We start from the raw sequence: 21410 nt of genomic DNA on the forward strand, positions 1-21410 counted from the left end.
AACAAGTATGTCTTGACCACCAGAAAAGTTAAGCTTAGAATGGTGGAGCACCGTAGTGCTTTTCGGTGCAAAAAAACCAATACACGCATGACAAGACACTTTCTAGAGAAAAGACATACTGAGGATGACTTTACCTGGGTTATCATTGATAAACCGAAATATGATACTAATATGGGGCCTCTAGATAGAGTACTCCTACAGAGGGAACATAGATGGGTGTTCCGCATGAAGAGTCATATTCACGGTTTGAATGAGGATATACCGTGGAATATATTGTGAAGGGAGAAAGATATATATTCTATGTTGATTGGCGGTAGGCAATTTAGTCCTGTCCTTTGATAACATGCTTACTACGATTAATGATATAGAGGGTATTATACCTCCTCGAATTCCGTTTTGATTATAAATATTGTGTGAGGGATTAGTGAACTATATATCCCATAATGCAACAGAATAGTATAAATATGTGGTTGTTTTAAAATACGTACTAAGATCGTTTCTATGGCATCAAGACTATTAGAAATATACCGATCACAACATTTCGTATAGATAGTGTATTTTATGCTAGTGGTTTGCGATGATGATGGGATTTTCGGTGACTGTACCGAAAGTACGCACTGTTAACCGAAAGTAATACATTTCACTTCCGGCTTAAGGATACGCGACGGGGAAGCAAATAAAGACGGGTGCAATTAGGCAATATCCGCCGTTCTTGTGGTCTCTACTACGAGGGAATGATGCAGGGTTATTTGGTGAATGAAAACTTAATGCTAGCGGCAATACGCAGAGATCTTGCTTATTATAGTAAGAGATACATGGTGGCGTGATATAAACCGCCCGTAGAGTCCTCACACAGAAACACTTGAAACGTTGTAAGATAGATCGGTGTAGGGATGAAATTACTATCTAGTCCTGTGGATATCGTAATATTTTGATATCGCAGTGTTGTAGGAGGTATGTGTGCCAGATCTAATGTCTGATACACGAAGAACGTGAGACATGGGAAGGATCATATTACCGAGTGCACATTACATTATTTGGAAAGGTGTGAGTTTTATAGCGATAATGCCCCACACAGAGGAGAATGATAGAACACTAGTCTCTGTGATCATGCACAGTAGATAGTCTGAACTTTGTTCTGTTTTTTTATTATTTCTTTATTAACTTTTGATTGTAGTTATCCCAAACTGGCCTTGTTTATGTGATTCATTTTGATAAATAGGTACCCGCATACAGATAAAGGACCTATACGGTACAATAGAGGCAGACGTGTTGGCTGCTATTGGTGAGAAGAATGATTTATTCATGTGGTCTTCACTTTGGTGGTGATGTTTGGCACTATTTCACGTGACACTTGGTTGAAATGATAATATTTCTAAAGAATATGTGAATTACTAATAAGTGCATTTATTCTTTACAGCAAGAAGACCAGACAGGTGTCGGTCTCGGCAACGCTTATATATATTTTACATAAGTATGATTTTTATTCACAATTTTTGCAGAGTGACAAGCTAAATGGTCCTGATGAATGCCTGGAACGTTTGGTCCCCTTGGCAGAAACATGTCGACCTAGTTAGATAGGAAAAATCTATACTCCTATCGTCACACTGGTTTTAACTCCATCCATTGGGGGCAGCTATTAAAATTCTTTTTCCCTTCATGAGATGGTTTTAATACACTTTTGATATAATTTTTGCACTCTGCCCCTCACTCTACCACTAACATTGGAGTGAAAAACACCTCACGCTCCTCTCCAGAGGGAGAGTTGTAGCCCACTCAGTGTACCTTGTGGACACTGAGTGTAAGAGGGAACCCAATGATGAAGCATGTCACCCAAGTGGTGAGTGAGGGTTCTCGTCTTTATAAAGCTAATGCCTATTGTTGGGTTTTTTGTGCACTTTATCATTCATATAGTTGTATAGTTCCCATTAGGATACTTTTTGTGAGTTTTATACGTTGGAGTGGTATTTCATTTGGTTATAATTACTCCATTAAAAGACGTTTTTGTGAGATAACACATAGTGCCCCATCACACATGACATGTGCACACAGGTCATCACACATCTATTGTGCTTAAACATCAGGCGACATGTGCCATATCACTGCCTGACACACCTAGGCCCTGCACATGAAGGACTGCAATGACAATGACTTGATGTACAGCCTTGTGCGAGTCTGAGACCTTCATTCCTTTTGTGTGCGCCTACTATCACCAGTGTAAGCTGTGAAACGCCCCATACACACTCTCTGAGGGCGTGTGTACGGCCCCTATCACTATAGTTGTGGTGCCGTAGGAGTACGTGTGTGTGTACGGACCGTACACACGTTCGTACGGTCCGTACACACACGCGTACTCCTACGGCACCACTACTATAGTGATAAAGACCATACACATGCTCTGAGGGCGTGTCTACGGTCCCTATCACTATAGTTGTGGTGCCGTAGGTGCAGCGTGGTACGGACTATACACACGTACGTGTACTACCTTAGTCTACATGTACTTGTTCACGTACGTGTACTACCAGTGCCTACACGTGTGCGTACACGTACGTGTACTACCAGTGCCTACACGTACGTGTACACGTACATGTACGCACTAGTTGTACACGTACATGTACTACCAGTGCCTACACGTATGTATACGCGTATGTGTAGGCACTGGTAGTACACGTACGTGTACAAGTACGTGTAGGCACTGGTAGTACAGGTACGTGTACAAGTACGTGAAGTACGTAGTACATGTACGTGTACTACCAGTGCCTACACGTACTTGTACATGTACGTGTACTCACTAGTTGTATACGTACGTGTACTACCAGTGCCTACACGTCCTTGTACACGTTCGTGTACTACCAGTGCCTACACGTACGTGTACGCGTATGTGTAGGCACTGGTAGTACACGTACGTGTACGCGTACGTGTAGGCACTGGTAGTACACGTACGTGTACAAGTACGTGTAGGCACTGGTAGTACACGTACGTGTACTACCAGTGCTTACACGTACGTGTCAAACGCACTGTGCAACTGGTGCCGTAGGGGTACGTGTGAAACGCACCGTACCTGTGTGGGGATTTGAAAATTACATAGGGGACACATAAGGGACAAGTATTAGGCCCTAAATGCATGCTGGTTGTCATGGATACCGAGTTTTCAGTTCAAATTTTTCCATCAGGTGGCCTGGAAAAGTCAGTTGGCCACAAAATACAATGTTGCAAAGTGGTTGTTGACTTGACATGATGCTCAAAATTTGAACCATGCAAATGCTGTCACTGGTGTATGTTTAAAGGGATTGGAGGAAACGTAGGATGCAAATGAGTCTGACCAATCACTCTGTACTCCTGTAAATAAAATACCCCCAGCAAGGCAGATATAAGTCAGCCAGAACCCATGAGAGGGCCCTTGCCTGCACAACCTTTCTGTCGACACCTCTGCTGCTGTCTGTGCTTCCTCTGGCACCATGTCAAGGTCTGTGGAGAGGGCCCAGCCATTCACCCAGGAGGAGAATGAGGCATTGCTGGATGTCATCCTCCCACAGGACCCCAGCCTGTATGGGAGACCAGGGGAGCAGGTGAGTGCTGACTCCACTACCTTTGACTGTGCACCTTTTTTGTGACTGTCACTTCTGGCATTGTGTCCAGGTGTGACAGACATGCAATGTTGTTTAGAGTGGGTCCCGAGGGGGCAATGGCTTATGTCTCTCATGCAGAGCATGATGTAGTTCATGTGTGCACTCCTCACTTGCATTGTGCTTACTGTGACATTCACTGCATAGTGCATGACACATTCAGCCTGGCTAATCCTTTGTGAAATTTTTGTTCTATGGTCCTGAGGTGATTCAGTGGTCCCCCCGGTGTGACAGGTGACTGTACCCACAGATGTGTGTGAGTTGAGTGGAGCTGTCGTGAGAGTGTCCAAATGATGTGTACGACCTCATGGACATTGATGTGTGTGAATGTTCCTTGTCATGTGGGTGAGTGTCTATGTGAAGTGTTGCACCACAGCTGCATGGTGGAGGCCATAGATCTACCCATCTGATGTGACAAGTGAGCCGTGCTTCGTGTCTGACTTGCAGAGCTAGCACGACACCTGTGACTCCCCATTGGCAAATGGCACATGTGCAGAGTGAGGGTTGTATCCGCTGTTGTCAATGACAGACTACTATGGGCTTTAACGGCCAATACCTTAAATGGGTACAGTCTCTATATGATTTACCAAAAGCTAAGCTTAGCTATGCTGGGTTAACCTCGCCTAGCTTTCCAATCTTACGTGGAACACGACAAGGGTGCCCACTATCGCCTTTACTATTTGCGCTATCTCTGGAGCCCTTTCTAGTTGCCCTGCAAGGCCACCCCAGAATTAACCCTTTTGAACATGGACAGACATCATTAAAAATGACGGCATATGCCGATGATATAGCGATATATTCTACTAATGTGCCAGAAGCTATACTGGGTATCACGGAGGAGGCTAATAAATTTGGGTCTGTTTCTGGCTATAAACTTAATTCACACAAGACACAAGTTATTCTTAATTACCAGCCGCTCGTTCCGATTTTAGGTACATGCCGAATAGCTACCTATCTTGGCGTTAAAATTTCCTCTAATACTAATGAAATAATTACTCTTAACTATGAGGGCCTTCTTAAAGAAACAGTCTTAACATTAAAAAAATGGCATAAGGTTCTTCTTAGCATTATAGGTCGAATTAACTTAATTAAAATGAGCATACTACCTAAATTCTTATACCTATTTAGGTCTATACCACTTTTGGTTCCTAATTCTTTTTTCAAACGATTAGATGGGATTCTTAGTAGTTATGTTTGGGGATACAAAAAGGCTCGAAGATCAATCAATTTGCTTAAACTGCCTTATAACCAAGGCGGCCTCAATTTTCCTGATTTTAGATTATACTTCTTTTCAGCTTTTCTTAGTCGTCTTCGGAGTCTGTTTATCCGTAATAAGAATCTATGCTTTTGTTATCAACTCTCGATGGGTGAGGATTCTAACATGCTTTTAGCAAAAATGAACGATCCCAACTACTTTAAATGAGTAAAATTTAAGACTGTCAAAGACAGTTTTAAAATTTGGCAATCAATTCTGACTAAATGTAATACGACATTTTATCACTCTCAATTATCTTTATGGGCGAATCCAGGTCTCCCAGGAATATTTCATGATGGGTCATTTAAAACTTGGGTAAATGCTGGAATAGAATCACTCGGAGATCTATATGGTAATGACGGTTTTTTGACCTTTGAGACACTTAGAATACTTTACAAACTACCCGAAAATGCACGTTTCAAATATATACAGATCCATGACTATTTTATACGTAAAATGAAGATTTTAAATATCTCCGACTCTGATATTTGGACATGCTTCTATTCCAGCAAAGATAGATCACTTATCAGCTTCGGATACGGTGTTCTAATCTCATATAAAGTAGATGATTGTGGGAAAATTGCGGCGAAATGGAGTACCCGATTAGGCCTTAACATTACTGCTAACCAGATCTCCTTTGCTCTCAGTCATATAAATCGTATAATTCACTCTTCTAGCTTGAGGCTACAACACTATAAAACTATCTGCCAGTTATATTACACTCCCGAAAGACTTTCTAAGTGGTACAGCAATAATACTGGTAATCAGCGGATTAGATGTCCTAAATGTGATCTCTTAGCTGCAAGCTTGGAACACATGCTCTATACATGCCCTCGACTTACGGAATTCTGGTTCAATGTAGAACAAGGGATGGCTCTGATTATGTCTAGAGCAATAACACTTAACATAATCAATGTATTGTTAGGTTTTCAGATCTCTAACAATGTACAAGCAGATCCACAATTGGATCTCTCTAAAATTTAATAAGCTGTGCTAGATTGCCTCTAACTCGAGCGTGGACCGCAAGCAATCCACCACATGTGATGGAATGGTGGACTCTCGTCAGAGAAATCTATACTATGGAATCCTCTCTAGCTAAAATCAGAGGAGTTAATTCTCTTCAGAAGCTAGACAGAATTTGGGGGCCTATATTTATCTGATTCTCACCCCCTTTTTTTTCTTTTTTTTTTTCTTTTTCTTTTCTCTTTCTTCTGTCCTGTATGCTGTACCTGCAATCGATAATTATGCAAACTCTGTGCTTCTGCAACTTAATTATGACACTTATATCCCTGCTGTTTAAGATATATTGATATGACAATGTATAAATTATTTTGTATTTTCAAATGAATTGCTGATTTGATCTCTTGTCCTGACTTCAATAAAAAAAAATAAAAAAAATAAAAAAAGAGAGTGTCCAAGTGATGTGTACGCCCCCTGGACATTGATGTGTGTGAATGTTCCTTGTCATGTGGGTGAGTGTCTATGTGGAGTGTTGCACCACAGCTACATGGAGGAGGCAACAGCTCTACCCATCTGATGTGAGAAGTAAGCCGTGCTGTGTATCTGACTTGCTGAGCTAGCCCCACACCTGTGACACCCCACAGGCAAGTGGCACATGTGCAGAGTGAGGTTTGTATCCGCTGTTGCCAATGGCAGGTGATTGATCTGTGCCTGTCTGTGTCTGTGTACTCTGCTGAGGTTGCGTCAGTGGCCTGGGGCATGTTACTGCTTTGAGGTGCCGTCCATCAGCATGGTGTTGCTTGTGATGCACAGTGTGTGCCATGATCATGGAGTGTGTCGCACCCCTCATGCCACCTGTGTACTTTCTATGCCATGTAGTGCATTGGGGCTTCCACATACGCCAATGTCCATATGACAAAGATGCTATTCGTTGGCAGCATACTATGCCCTGTTCAACATATCAAAGATGTTCAAATGTGTGTCTCTGTGACATGGAGCAGGTGTAGTGATGTGGTCTCACTTTGTCATCCTCACAGGTAACTGCCTACGAGAAGGGGAAGATATGGAAGCGGGCCGTCAGGGCCGTGATATCGGTGGAGAGTCGCAGTCCGCGCCTAGCCCAAGTCAAGAAACGCTGGCAGGACATCCGGTGCTGGACCCGGAGGATCGCCCGGGTCCAACTGGGGCTCTCACCTCTACGCCCCCACGGCGAGCGCCGACGCCTGACCCACCAGATGAAGCGTGTCCTGGCGGTGTTCTTCCCTGACATGGATAGGCAATTCCAGGAGAGACAGCAGCAAGAAGGGGGTAGGTAGATGTGTGTTTGTTGTGTGTCCCCAGCTTTTGGAGGTGCTCTGTGGCCTGGATACACTGCCAGGGTTTATATGTGCAGTGCATATCCTGTTCCCCAAAGTAAACCGGAGCTCTTTTCCCTCCCTTCCCCTCCTTGACATGTGTTCCCTGGTCTGTGTGTAATCACTATTGCACATGGTCATCTAGGCTGCCAGTTAATCCAAGTGCACATTGCTTTCTGCATCATGTGAGGGGAGGTCTGAGACATGTGTTGTTACCTTGCCTGTGCTCTGTCCTGTTCATTCATTTTGGGGTCCATATTTGTTGGCACTGATGCTGAGTCTCAACATAGGAGTGTGAGGTTTCAAATGAACACACTTGCAGCATGCATGACCGATGTTGTGGTCTCAGACATGATGTGCATGAGTGGGAGATATGCATAGTGCCAGGACGGTTGCTCATGTTACAGTCAGCTCATTCCAGGACCATGGAGCAGTGTGCCCACTACAGTCCCCTGAGACACCCTTGCCTCGTAATCATGTGTGTCATCCAACACTGTGCCATTCTCTGTGTGTTCATCATAGGTTGGCCTCTGTGGCATTGTTCCCTGGCCTCATTTGTATTTATCTAAAGTGTGCTACATGTGTCCACTGGACAGGGAGACCCCGTTTGGCTTGTGCATACTCACACTGGGCAGTGCCTGTCTGTCTATTCACAACTATCTGTTGATGGTTGTTTGTCACAAATATGTGTTGTCAGCCTCACGAGGTGATGTGGAGTACATTTTGGAATTCTTGCTGCACATTTTGGTAAACCCTGATTAAGAGGTGTCACTTCTTGATCTGTCTCAATCACATTGTCTCAGGTATGGGGGGTTTGTGCGGGCGAGGCCTACATGGCCAAACCTTATGTCTCCTTGCCAGGTCGGACTTGTGTGTGATAATTGGCTGGACAGAGACTCCAACATGCAGTGACCCAGTCATGTTGTGCAGGGTTTAATGTTTGTGCTTTTCAACATGTGTCAATAGTTTAAATACACGATTCCTGCTCATACATTTTTGGCACCAGTGTGTGGTCCAGATGCTACATAGTTTTGTCTTTTGGGCTGACATCTGTGTGGACATTCAGGCTTGCCATGAGGGTGTCTCCTGAGTGCAGGGATGCCTTTTTCCTATACAATTGCAGGCACATTAGCTTATGCATTGGCCTGTGTTTGGACATGTGTGCCACTCCACATGACAGGCAGTGGGTCAGATGTGTTGGCAACTGTGTCATCATGGTACGGATGGCCATGTGACAAGTGGCATAATTCAAGTTGCTCGTCAAAAAGCCTTGTACCTTGGCACTCACTACACTTGTCAACATGTCTTCATGTTTTCAATGCTTGATTTTGATGTTTTGTTGTGCAGGACAATAATGTGCCTGCATGACAGATGTCTCCCAAGGAAGTGCACAAGAAACCACCTTTACACTTTCAGGGAACACGCTGGCACATTTTAAAGAAAGGCACAGTTGGAATACGACTGTTTTTCAGATTATACATATCCATGTTCCCACAGTGTGTTGGAATTTGGGTAAGTCCTGGGTTGTTGGTGATACCAACTTACGAGTGTCAAGTCATCCATGCCGCCGTGGTCCCATGTATAACTACTTTCTGAAACAGTGGCTTCTTAAATTAGGCTGGCAGCTCATACAATGACTGTGTCAAAGTAGTTTTGTGTGCACCTCCTTGTGAGACTTCTTTCACACAGGCACATGTGTGTTCTGTTCACAAAGTGGTACATTCACACATTCTGAACATATCGATTGTGTACAGTGGTGTGATTCCCAAGGGATCTAAATGTATTTTGTTTGGTTTTCCAAAGTACTTACAGGTCTCTGAGTGTGGGGACACCTTTAGCATTGAGGTCTGTTATTTAGCCTTGGGTGCACCAATACTGTTTCTTTCCCAGTAAACAAGAGGTGGCATGACTTCATAGTATTGCTGTGCTCAACTGGTCCCAGACACTAGCTTCTCAGTATATTTGTCCTTAAATTATTTGGCTGGTGTGTCCTATTTTTCCTTGTTTCCAAGTGGCATGGTGGGTCAACCAACTGGGGAGTACAGGGCTTACATATGTGCAGAGTAATCTAGATGTTAGTCCTGATGCATTGCCTGATATGCACTGTGACCTATTTTGTTTGGACTCATGTGTCAGATGTATACAGGTGACTGATTGTTTTCTGTATCTTCTCCTTGCCCACAGCATCATCGGAGGAAACCGAGGGAGACGCCTGCACGGACCTGGAGGAGGGATCCAGCACCGGTGCCAGCAGTGCTGGTGAGTCTGCGGGAGCAAGTGGCACGGAGGGCGAGTGGAGTCAGTCAGAGGACCTGTCTGGTGGCGACACCAACTACGATGCAGACGGGTCCGAGGCTGACCCCATCGAGGAGGCGGAGGCTGCTACAACAACTGGCAGCAGCACAACATCTGTCCCCGCCTCCTCCATTCCCATCACCGCCCTCCCAGTTGCTCCGGTCCCTTCTGTCTGTGCAGGGCAACACCATGTCTCCTTCGTGCCAGGCACCGCACCCCCTGCCCCTGTCGCCCCTGTCACCCCTGCTGCCCTCACTGCAGAGTCTGTGAACATTCAGCGGCAGTTGCAGGTTGGCCAGACATCGATGCTGAATGTCCTCCATGGCCACACCAGACTGCTGACACAGATGGTGTAGTTCATGGAGGGCATGTCAGCAACGATGTCTGACCAACGGAGGTTGCTGCAGTCCATGGACTCTTCACTGACGGCAGCAGTGGGTCTCCTGCAGCGCTTCGTCCCCTCCTACCCCAGCCCTATCCACACTTCCTACTCCCATACCTGTCCCATGCACACCCAGACATTCCCAAGCACGCACCCCACCAGACACAGGCAGCACACCACCACCTAAGGGGCAAGCACACACCTCCTGGCACGCACACTCAGGGGGAGAAAGGCACACCCACTAGGTCTGGGGCACACAGATATACACGCAGCCACAGCCTGAGTCCGCATGCCTCACAACCCAGGACCTCCAAAACCACTCCCCTTGGCTCCCCTGCCACACAGTCAGACAAGGAGAGCTCCAAGTCTGTGCTGGCCCTCAGCCCCACTGACTCACCACCCCACAAGCGGGCGAGGGACTCCACGGGCAGGGGAGTTGAGTCCCCCCCCATGTCCACCCCCTCCCCCAGAAGCACTGCACCCCATCCCTCGGACCCCCCCCTCCTTTGTGCCTGTGGCTTCTTCGGGTGCAGGGGATACTCTGGACGACCTGGCAGAAGTGTGCAGCGCCGTACTAACCTCCACCTTTGGCGCTGCCCCACCCCCTGTGGTGGAGTCATCCGGCCCTGCACCCACCACAACTACCCTTGCACCTCCTGTCCCTGCGGTGCCTGGTCCTTCCCCACATGATGCCCCCTCCCTGGTCGACGTACCTATGGGTTCCAGTGTGCAGGCAAGCTAGGGGAGACGCGTGGCCATGTGTCCCCCCCAAGGACTTCTATTGTGGACTGGCCATTGGCCTTTGTATATAGTGTTCTTTTCTACATATTTATTTTATGCTGAATAAAGCATTTTCTTTTTACTTTGAACCCTATTGCATTTCAGGTATTGATGTTGGTGCTGATGCTCCAGGAGTTGGGGTTGTGGTAATATGTTATGTTTCAGGGAAATGTTTTAGTCTGATGGTCATGGGGTGGACCATGGTATCTGCTTGCCATCACAAGGTCTCTGCAAAGAATCTTTGGTCGTGTGTGTTATTTGTGTTTTGAGACATTGTCCCAAGGAGTGTTCCTTCCTCTGTGGCACCTGACATCTTCCCTGAAGAGAGTTGCACAATTGTTGTGCTGACCTGTGTCTAGATTTCCTTTGTTGGTGACGGATCCCTTCAACTATGGCCATGCCTGCTCATCAATGTCTCCGGCTGCATCGTCTGTGCCATCCTTGCTAGTCACTGTCCTTGTGTATTGAGTATATTGTAATGCCTTAATGGTGAAATTCTCCCTTTTCAGCACTATGCATGTGTGTAATCCCAGCCTAGCACACATATGGTACTTGTTCTGCAGGGTATTTGGGCACCTGACTCACAATTGTGGGCATTGTATCTGTGGGAAATCTACCCTATTCATTCCATGTGAGACAACGTCTTGGTGGCTGTCCCAGCACCTGTACATTCCTATCAGTCCTGGGATGTGCGTGACAGTGTGTGTTCCCTTTGGCTCTCTTAGTATAGTAGGCATTGAAATGACTATACAGTCTTGTGGCATGATCTCAGTGTGTGTATTGTGCTGCGTCCGCCAGGGGTGGGTATGCATGTGTCATTTGTCCTCACACCCACATGTGGTGTGTCATGCAGTGGGGGAAAGACATCCATCCTCATGGGAGTGGGACACTGCTGTCAGTGATGTGTTGTTATGGCACTATCAACACAGATGAAAATTAGGGATGCGTACATGCACCCATGGAGTTGTGGTCATCTGATGATGATGTACACACCCCCATGTCTCTGTCCACTGCTGGGAGTGATAGGCACCCACCCCCATGTCTCTGTCCACTGCTGGGAGTGATAGGCACCCACCACCATGTCTCTGTCCACTGCTGGGAGTGATAGGCACCCACCCACATGTCTCTGTCCATTGCTGGTATTCCTCTGCACCCACCCCCATGTCTCTGTCCACTGCTGGGAGTGATAGGCACCCACCCCCATGTCTCTGTCCACTGCTGGGAGTGATAGGCACCCACCCACATGTCTCTGTCCACTGCTGGTATTCCTCGGCACCCACCCCCATGTCTCTGTCCACTGCTGGGAGTGATAGGCACCCACCCACATGTCTCTGTCCACTGCTGGGAGTGATAGGCACCCACCCACATGTCTCTGTCCACTGCTGGTAATCCTCGGGACCCACCCCCATGTCTCTGTCCACTGCTGGGAGTGATAGGCACCCACCCACATGTCTCTGTCCACTGCTGGTATTCCTCGGCACCCACTCCCATGTCTCTGTCCACTGCTGGGAGTGATAGGCACCCACCCACATGTCTCTGTCCACTGCTGGGAGTGATAGGCACCCACCCACATGTCTCTGTCCACTGCTGGTATTCCTCGGGACCCACCCCCATGTCTCTGTCCACTGCTGGGAGTGATAGGCACCCACCCACATGTCTCTGTCCACTGCTGGTATTCCTCTGCACCGACCCCCATGTCTCTGTCCACTGCTGGGAGTGATAGGCACCCACCCCATGTCTCTGTCCACTGCTGGGAGTGATAGGCACCCACCCACATGTCTCTGTCCACTGCTGGGAGTGATAGGCACCCACCCACATGTCTCTGTCCACTGCTGGGAGTGATAGGCACCCACCCACATGTCTCTGTCCACTGCTGGTATTCCTCAGCACCCACCCCCATGTCTCTGTCCACTGCTGGGAGTGATAGGCACCCACCCCCATGTCTCTGTCCATTGCTGGTATTCCTCTGCACCCACCCCCATGTCTCTGTCCACTGCTGGGAGTGATAGGCACCCACCCACATGTCTCTGTCCCCTGCTGGTATTCCTCGGCACCCACCCCCATGTCTCTGTCCATCGCTGGGTTGATAGGCACCCACCCACATGTCTCTATCCACTGCTGGTATTCCTCTGCACCCACCCACATGTCTCTGTCCACTGCTGGGAGTGATAGGCACCCACCCACATGTCTCTGTCCACTGCTGGTATTCCTCTGCACCCACCCACATGTCTCTGTCCACTGCTGGTATTCCTCTGCACCCACCCCCATGTCTCTGTCCACTGCTGGTATTCCTCTGCACCCACCCACATGTCTCTGTCCACTGCTGGTATTCCTCTGCACCCACCCCCATGTCTCTGTCCACGGCTGGTATTCCTCTGCACCCACCCCCATGTCTCTGTCCACTGCTGGGAGTGATAGGCACCCACCCGCATGTCTCTGTCCATTGCTGGTATTCCTCTGCACCGACCCCCATGTCTCTGTCCACTGCTGGGAGTGATAGGCACCCACCCACATGTCTCTGTCCCCTGCTGGTATTCCTCGGCACCCACCCCCATGTCTCTGTCCATCGCTGGGAGTGATAGGCACCCACCCACATGTCTCTATCCACTGCTGGTATTCCTCTGCACCCACCCACATGTCTCTGTCCACTGCTGGGAGTGATAGGCACCCACCCACATGTCTCTGTCCACTGCTGGTATTCCTCTGCACCCACCCACATGTCTCTGTCCACTGCTGGTATTCCTCTGCACCCACCCCCATGTCTCTGTCCACTGCTGGTATTCCTCTGCACCCACCCACATGTATCTGTCCACTGCTGGTATTCCTCTGCACCCACCCCCATGTCTCTGTCCACGGCTGGTATTCCTCTGCACCCACCCCCATGTCTCTGTCCACTGCTGGGAGTGATAGGCACCCACCCCCATGTCTCTGTCCACTGCTGGTATTCTCTGGCACCCACCCCCATGTCTCTGTACACTGCTGGGAGTGATAGGCACCCACCCACATGTCTCTGTCCACTGCTAGGAGTGATAGGCACCCACCCACATGTCTCTGTCCACTGCTGGTATTCCTCGGCACCCACCCCCATGTTTCTGTCCACTGCTGGGAGTGATAGGCACCCACCCACGTGTCTCTGTCCACTGCTGGTATTCCTCTGCACCCACCCCTCACATGTCTGTCCAGTGCTGGGAATCCTAGGCACGCCCCCTTGGTGCAGTACAATGCTGTCCTGGGCATACACACACCCCAATATACTGGTTATATGCTGCACCAGGCCGTAAGCCAATATTCGTGGCGTGTACGCCTTGTATCAAAAATGTACTGGTGCCGTAGGGGTACGGGTGATACGGACCATACCCCCGCATTCATAGGGTGTGTACGGTCCGTACCACCATTGTAGTGGTGATGTAGGGGTCCGCATGGAACGGACTGTACCCACGCCCTCAGAGCGTGGGTACGGTCCATACCACCATTGTAGTGGTGACGTAGGGGTACGCGTGGTATGGACCGCACCCACGCCCTCAGAGCGTGGGTACGGTCCGTACCACGCATACCCCTACGTACCGGGGCTCCTTTGCAGTGCAGCTAACTCCACCTCCCCAAATAAGGGCCGTGCCTGCACCCCTTGTGTGCGCCGCCTTCCGCAAGGAAAACGGTCACGGCTCAGGCTGCGATGCCCCCTGTGGCCCTTTGCCATGGTTCTGGGGTAGGCGGGGGGCGGAAAAGAAAAGGTAAACATTAAAAAAGTAAGTAAAAGAAATGAATAAAACAAGCAGGTAATAGAAAAAGAGTGAAAAAGTAGTTAAAAAAGACAAAAAAGTAGACAAAAACAAAAAATACAGAGTCAGGAAAATAGAGAGAGAGATAATAAATAAAAAAGATTAAAAAAAAGTTTTCAGAAACAAAGGATTGAAAAGATAGAGGCAGGATTGAAAAGCAGGCCCCAGAACCATAGCATAGAGTGAAAAACAAGATGGCCGCGCCCATTGCGACCGCATGGGCAAGTTCGCGAGATATTTTCCCCCCGAGCACGCAAGAAGCATCGCGAACACGCAATACGCGTTCCCGAATAGGAAATACCTAACGCAAACAAGCGCGAGCATGCATTGCGCAACCCGGAACAGGAAATAGCATCGCGAGCGGGCGGGACAAGTGAAAACAAGATGGCTGCGCCCATTAGCGACCGCATGGGCAAATTGACGACACATTTCCAACGCTATCACGCAAAAAACATCGCGAACAGGCGGGACAAAACTTCCACGTCATCGCGATATTTCCGCGGGTTCACGATAATTGTTAGCGTTTTCGCGAAGATTTCCGTAACGCGATTACGCAATTTCCACCCACCCTTACCCTCAACCTCTGCTGCAGCCACAGGAAGGAAGACCCTGACAGAGGAAGAACCAACAGAAGACATCCCAGGCCCTGCACCTGTGGATCCCCCCCCGCACTGACAAGCCAAGACGTCCATGCAAATTTCCAGCCTCTTTGGATGGCAAGACCAATACCACCACCAGTAAGAAATGCCGGACCTAATTTTTCCCAGTGTGTGACATACATTCACTTTGTAGATAGACTATTTCTAGACCCATTGCCCTTTCTGATGGCAGTAGTATCTTAGACATTGGGCTCCAAACAATTTGGCATCTACAACTATGGTTCCATCCTCCATGACTGACTCCCCCACTTTTTGGTTTCCCTGTTTGTTTACACAATGTTTTTTTCTTCTTGTTAACTTAAATAAATGCACTAGTCTGAAATACATTGACTGCTGTAGTATGTTTCAAATCTAGAACACCATATAAGTACTCCCATCTGAACTTGACAATTCCACAACGTTTGTTTGTTTAAGAAAGGATATTTTGCATGTACACAGTCTTTAGCTTAGGTTAACAACCGTGTCTCAACAAAACTTACAAACTAATGTGTTGTTAAATATCATCTTTAATCCATCTAAAAAACAATGGGTTGTTATGATATCAGTTACAAACCATATTAAACATCACACCAATAGTCTTCGCCAGTTAACACATTTAAAGCCCCAGACTACACCAACATGGAAGGAAGGGATACATCTGACAAATTACAAATGATTAGGTCATATAGAATTGATCAATGACATCAGCTGGAGCCATATAACCTACCTCACAGAAGGAATCCCACATCAATTACACCAATAGACAGACACAATGCAGTACTACAATTTTGATATCAAACCATCATTCCAATACTCTGTTCCACTATCTGGTGGAATGTCACCATAAAATGTCAATGGAATGCAACTAGAGGTATGTCCCACAATGATGAGCTACATCAACATCCATATACACATTACCCGCAATGAGGATTTGGGCAATGTGAAGGGAGCTTTGGATGAATAGGCTCCACTACCACATGTGGATGGAGTGTATGATGGCACGCATATTGCATTAAGTCCAACACATGAAAAGGAACAAGTCAAATGGATTCCTCAATACTCCCATCCAATCACTGTGCAAGCTGTCTTGGTATAGGATTTGTACACCCCAAAGTATGTGTGTGTCTGTCCCAGGAACAAGCCATGTAGTTCCAAACAGCAACATAGGCCTGCAGATGTCAAAACTCTGAAATATCCAAATGGAGTTGACAAGGAGTTGAAGGCACCTACAACAGAACATTACATAATGAGTACATTACAAACTATATATGTACAATAATTCACATAGTCAGAATCTGGAAAACACAGTCTTGGCCACAAATCTTAGATGAACATTGCTACAGAAACTAAAGTCCCATGTGTCTAAACCTTGTTTGAAATACACATTTGCCTACTAATTCCCAAGCTTGCCCTTCCTTTAATTTTAGATTAACATTCTAATCTCATCATCATAACAAGAGATGGTGTAACAGTCACAGTAATGTAATGTAAATAAATACTTACACCCAGGAGACGAAGTTGCTGATGAGATCTTGATGCAAGTCCCCTCCTTCTTCTTCACAACTATCATCTTCATTTGGCATTCCATGGTCCTCACCCGGTGGCTCGCCATGGTCTCCATCCTCTGGAATGAAAGGGATGTTCTGTCAGAGGGAGATGGTGTGGAGCATGCAGCAGGCCAAAGCAATTTGACATACCTTCCCGGGTGAGTAGAAGAGGGCTCCTCTTGTCTTGTCCAGGCATCTAATTCTGGCCTTCAGGAGCCCAAAAGCCTGCTCCACTGGCTGCAGTGTTCTTCCATGGGCCTCATTGAAGTAGACTTCCCCTGGCGTTGTTGGATTCCTCAGCGCTGTCAACAGCCATGGTCTGCGGGATACGCTGAGTCGCCTAGATGGAAGTCACACATGAGTGCAACAATGAGTCACACAGTTTGAAATGGCACTACTTGGCATTACCCATATAGAGTTAGGACAGTTCATACTTACCTACAAACCAGGCCGTCTCTGGCAGGAGTTGTGACATCAGCTGGGCATGGGGCTGTTCCTCAATACAAAGGAATCATGGGCAGATCCTGAAACTGGGAATAGATGTTTGAGATGTACAAATCTGCTAGGCAGACAACTTCTACGTTGATTGAGTGGAAGTTCTTCCTGTTACGGTAAGCTTGTTCCTTGTCGTGTGGTTGTATAAAAGCTTTATGTGTGCCATCAATGGATCAAATCCCATGTGTCATGCAAGCAAATCCATAAAACTCTGCCTTCACATTTTCCAAATCCTCACATCTGGTGAACTGGATGTAGCTGTCAATGTGTCCAAGCAAAGAAGAAACAACTACTCCTAGTACACCACTGCACATTGTTTGTGACATAACTCCAGATATTGCCACTGTGTACTGGAATGAATCAGTAGCAAAAAAATGCAGTGCTGCCATTAGTTGCACTATTGAGGGGATACATGTTGGGTTTGTGTTGTGAGGCAGGAGTCCAGGCTCCAACTGATGACATAAATCACATATTGGTTGCCTAATCAGGTAAAACATTTTAATTACATACTTTTCTTTCATGATCTGAAGGTCTGGAAATAGGTAGTACACTGTAGGCTGCCTTCTCTTCCTTCTCCCAGAGTGCCTATGTGCGAAGTGACAAAATATCAGTACAGTGGTCACAGTAACATATGTGCCATTTCAATAGAAAAACGCATGACACAACATAAGTGGTGAACTATTTAATATACATATGAAATTTATTCTCCTTACCAACATCCATCAATATTCCCCATTGTGAATTTTACATGTGTTTGTAGCATTGATGTGCAAATATTGCCTCACAAAGGTGACATTTGTACCTGCAAAGTTTTTTGGGGGAAATCTGTGAGCAAAATACCTTCAACTGCGGTATACACTGCGTTGCATTAATCTAGCGATAATGCCCAGTAACACACAACACAGAGGCTGAGTTTCGAGGAAATTACATGGCTAGGGATTACTTCCCATGTCAATATGAAACCCCATCATATGAGTGGTGGTGACTTATTTAATTTAAAAAATCCACTATATTCAACCATTCACATGGTGGCTGCCTGGCCTCACTCTAGAGACAATCTGACTGTGACGCCGCCGGCAGAAGTCGTACATGCAATGGGCAGTGCACCCCATGACAGGACACAGCCATAGGCTAACGTTGTAGATAGTGACAGTAGTGGGATAATGCCTGTGTCCGTCTCTGCTGATTACCGAGCACGTCGCGTACATGTACCCCACAGTTTCAAAAATAGTTCACTTGCCTACAGACACTGCTGCCACCAACACCTCCTCCAATCCAGCTGCTGTTTGTCACCTCTGGGAGCACTCATGGCATGTCAAAAATTGGAGAGGGCCACTGCCTTCTCTGCAAAAGAAACAGAAATGCTAGAAGATGAGGTCCTCTCCCAGTATGGTCAGCTCTATGGCTCACCAAAAGGTGAGTTACTGACAACGAATATAACTCTGTGTAACTCAGGCTTCGCCATGTCCACAGGCTACATTGTGACCGAGTCACATTATACATCTATATGGTGTTGTATCATTTGTAGATCACTACATAGGGCAAACATGTTAGTAATTGTTTTGCACTATACATTGTGGATGTGGCATCACCATTGTTTGGGAAAAATATGAGAAGACCTGGAGTTCATGTTGGGTGGATGCTGCCATCTATGCATTCATACATTTAATGGTACCGGTGATATTATTACAACTCTGATCATGTCAAATATGAAACGTGCTTATCCTTAGCAGTATGAGGGCTATACTCTGTCAATAGCACATGAGGATGATGTCAGCAATGTGCCTAAGCACACATATCACTCAGCCTACACTTGAGCTCTCAAAAACATTGGGACTTATTTACAAGGGCATTATCTCCGCTTTTTTGGCTTTTAAAGCCAAAAAAGCGGAGATAAAACTATTGCCCTTTTAACAAGGGGGTGCTAACATGCATTAGCGCATGTTAGCACCCTTTTAACCAACGCCTCCCTTTACATCTCTAATGAGATGCAAAGTGGGCGTCACTGGGCAGGACAACCTTGTAAATATCGCTGATGTTCACATCGCGATATTTACAAGGCTGCCGCAGCATTTTAGCACACGTTAGTTTTTGGAGAAAACCGCTGTTTTCTTCTAGCGATGTTTCCTGCAAAATGGCGATAACCTCCCTATCTCAGGAATTTTTATTGCCCTGGAGAAACGCGTTCTTAATAATTATCGCTAATTATCGCTGCCCATTGATAATATGACCCTAAGGCTTGAATGTAGCAATATAGCTCCCTTCAGGGAACCACCCATTATTGAGTTTGTTCATTGGATGTCCACAAGCTGACCTTTGAGGTTGGGATATGTTAGTAATGTACTGAACTTGGGGCATCTGTATGCTCAGCCTGCAGAGAGCAAGGCCTGTCAATGAGCCGTGGCCAGTCAGAAGCATGTCCGAGGCTGGGGCCGGGTATCTGTGACAATACAACCAACAGCTATGTCCTTGCAGTCCTCTTTTTAGGTCTCGCCTGACCAGCGCTTTAGCGCTGCTCTGGCGAGACTTATAGTAAGCGCGTTTTGGAAGTGCAAACAGTGGCTTTGCAGGCCTCCAACTACAGTGCATGTGACCCGTCCGGGCGCGCGCACCATTTGGAGTCCTGCAACCACTTGTTTGCTTTCACTTTAGCCGTGATTCATCGCACCATTTGGCAGCCTGCGTGCCCGCCCCCACTCCCCCTCCCACTCCGTCAGCTTCAGTGCGCGCTTGTTTATACGCGTTAACAGTTGCTTGTGAGTCTTTGATCCGTCCCAGGGTGACAGCCGGCACAGCCGGGCGGCCTCCTTCATCGGGATCTATATCAAAGGAGGAACAAGGGCACCCAAAGGAATTAGACAGGGACCTTGGGTAGATACGTATTGCAGGAAACAGTGGTCCCTGAAACCAAACGATAGAGCAAAAAATGAATATAGTCAAAATTGGAACTATATTATAGCCAATGTCCGGCCGGGCATGGCAACTTTAATAAGTAGAAATTCTTGACAGTAAACAAGGAAATGTAAGTAGAAATTCGGTGGGACACAAGCCTGTATCCTCTGACTTACATACCAAGTAGACAGAAAATGACAAAACACATTCAGGCAATTACAGTGATGTTTCTTTGAGAAATAATGAATAGCGAAACATCTGATATTCAGATTGCCACCTTCACACTATATTACATACAGCAATATTTAAGGTGTAGGGTGGGCAACAGAGTCGACGGCGTTTCGATCCTTATGAGAAAGATACAGGATCATCATCAGGACTAATTTAGTTAAATTGCCCTTATTTTGAATGCCTGAGTAAACATTGGACATAAGGCAAACGTACAACCAACATAAATATGGAAAAAACAATGAAAATAATAAAGGGGAGGGAAGGGAAAAATGGAAAATAATAATCAATCAATTTGTAATTACGTAAAAACATTACATTTCGCATCAACAAGGTACTGCGTCAGATCAAGTACTCGTTCAAGTGTGCATTGTTATGCAGAAGTGACATCGCAAGTAGTTGTTATATGGCAACTAATGTCTAAACAGAAATACGGAAATAGACGATTTTAAAGGTTACGTTAAAAAAGACATTATGACAACCGTGGTATACTAGTCACTACATGCGCGGTACGATGTGGACCCGTGAGGCGCACGAGGACGTTAAGTGAAGAAGCGTGTGGAATCCGAAGGGTCAAGGGAGGGGTGGCGGGGAACGAGGGTGAAGAGGGGGTAAGTGGATGGGGGATTACCTCATGTTGCCATGGAGGCAACGGAAAAGATGCCGATTCACGAAAAGGTAACGTTGAGTTAAGGTTTACGGTAGGACAATGCCTGTGAAATAAATAAAAACCATAAGAAGGGCGAAGTATAGTAGTGAGAGCGTTGGGCGTGCCGTGAATGAAGGGCTTACCTACGCACAATTCTTCCGGGAGGAAGGACACGGATAGGTCTAAATGAAAGAAAGTGAAAGAAATAAATAAGGGTCCAAGTGTGAGGAGCGGGACATCTGGATCGTGAGTGCGAGGTGGAAGGGCTTACCTCAATCAACTTGCAGAAATGGGTTCCGTGGCCATGCAGTGTGTACGGACGATGCCGGATCAACTGTGGGGGCAGATAGGTGAAGCTACCTAATGTAGCTGTCTCAGGTCATGTGGGTGATCACATGGTGTAGCAGGTCATGTGGGCGGTCACATGGTGTATCATGTGACCAGGGAGCAGCGCCGTGCGAATGTAAAGGCAAATGACGGCGGAACCAAGGCGCCATGTTGGAAGGGTAATTAAATAAAGAGGAAAGTG

Source organism: Triturus cristatus, chromosome 7 (assembly GCF_964204655.1).
Source record: "Triturus cristatus chromosome 7, aTriCri1.1, whole genome shotgun sequence".
Classification (NCBI taxonomy): Eukaryota; Metazoa; Chordata; class Amphibia; order Caudata; family Salamandridae; genus Triturus; species Triturus cristatus.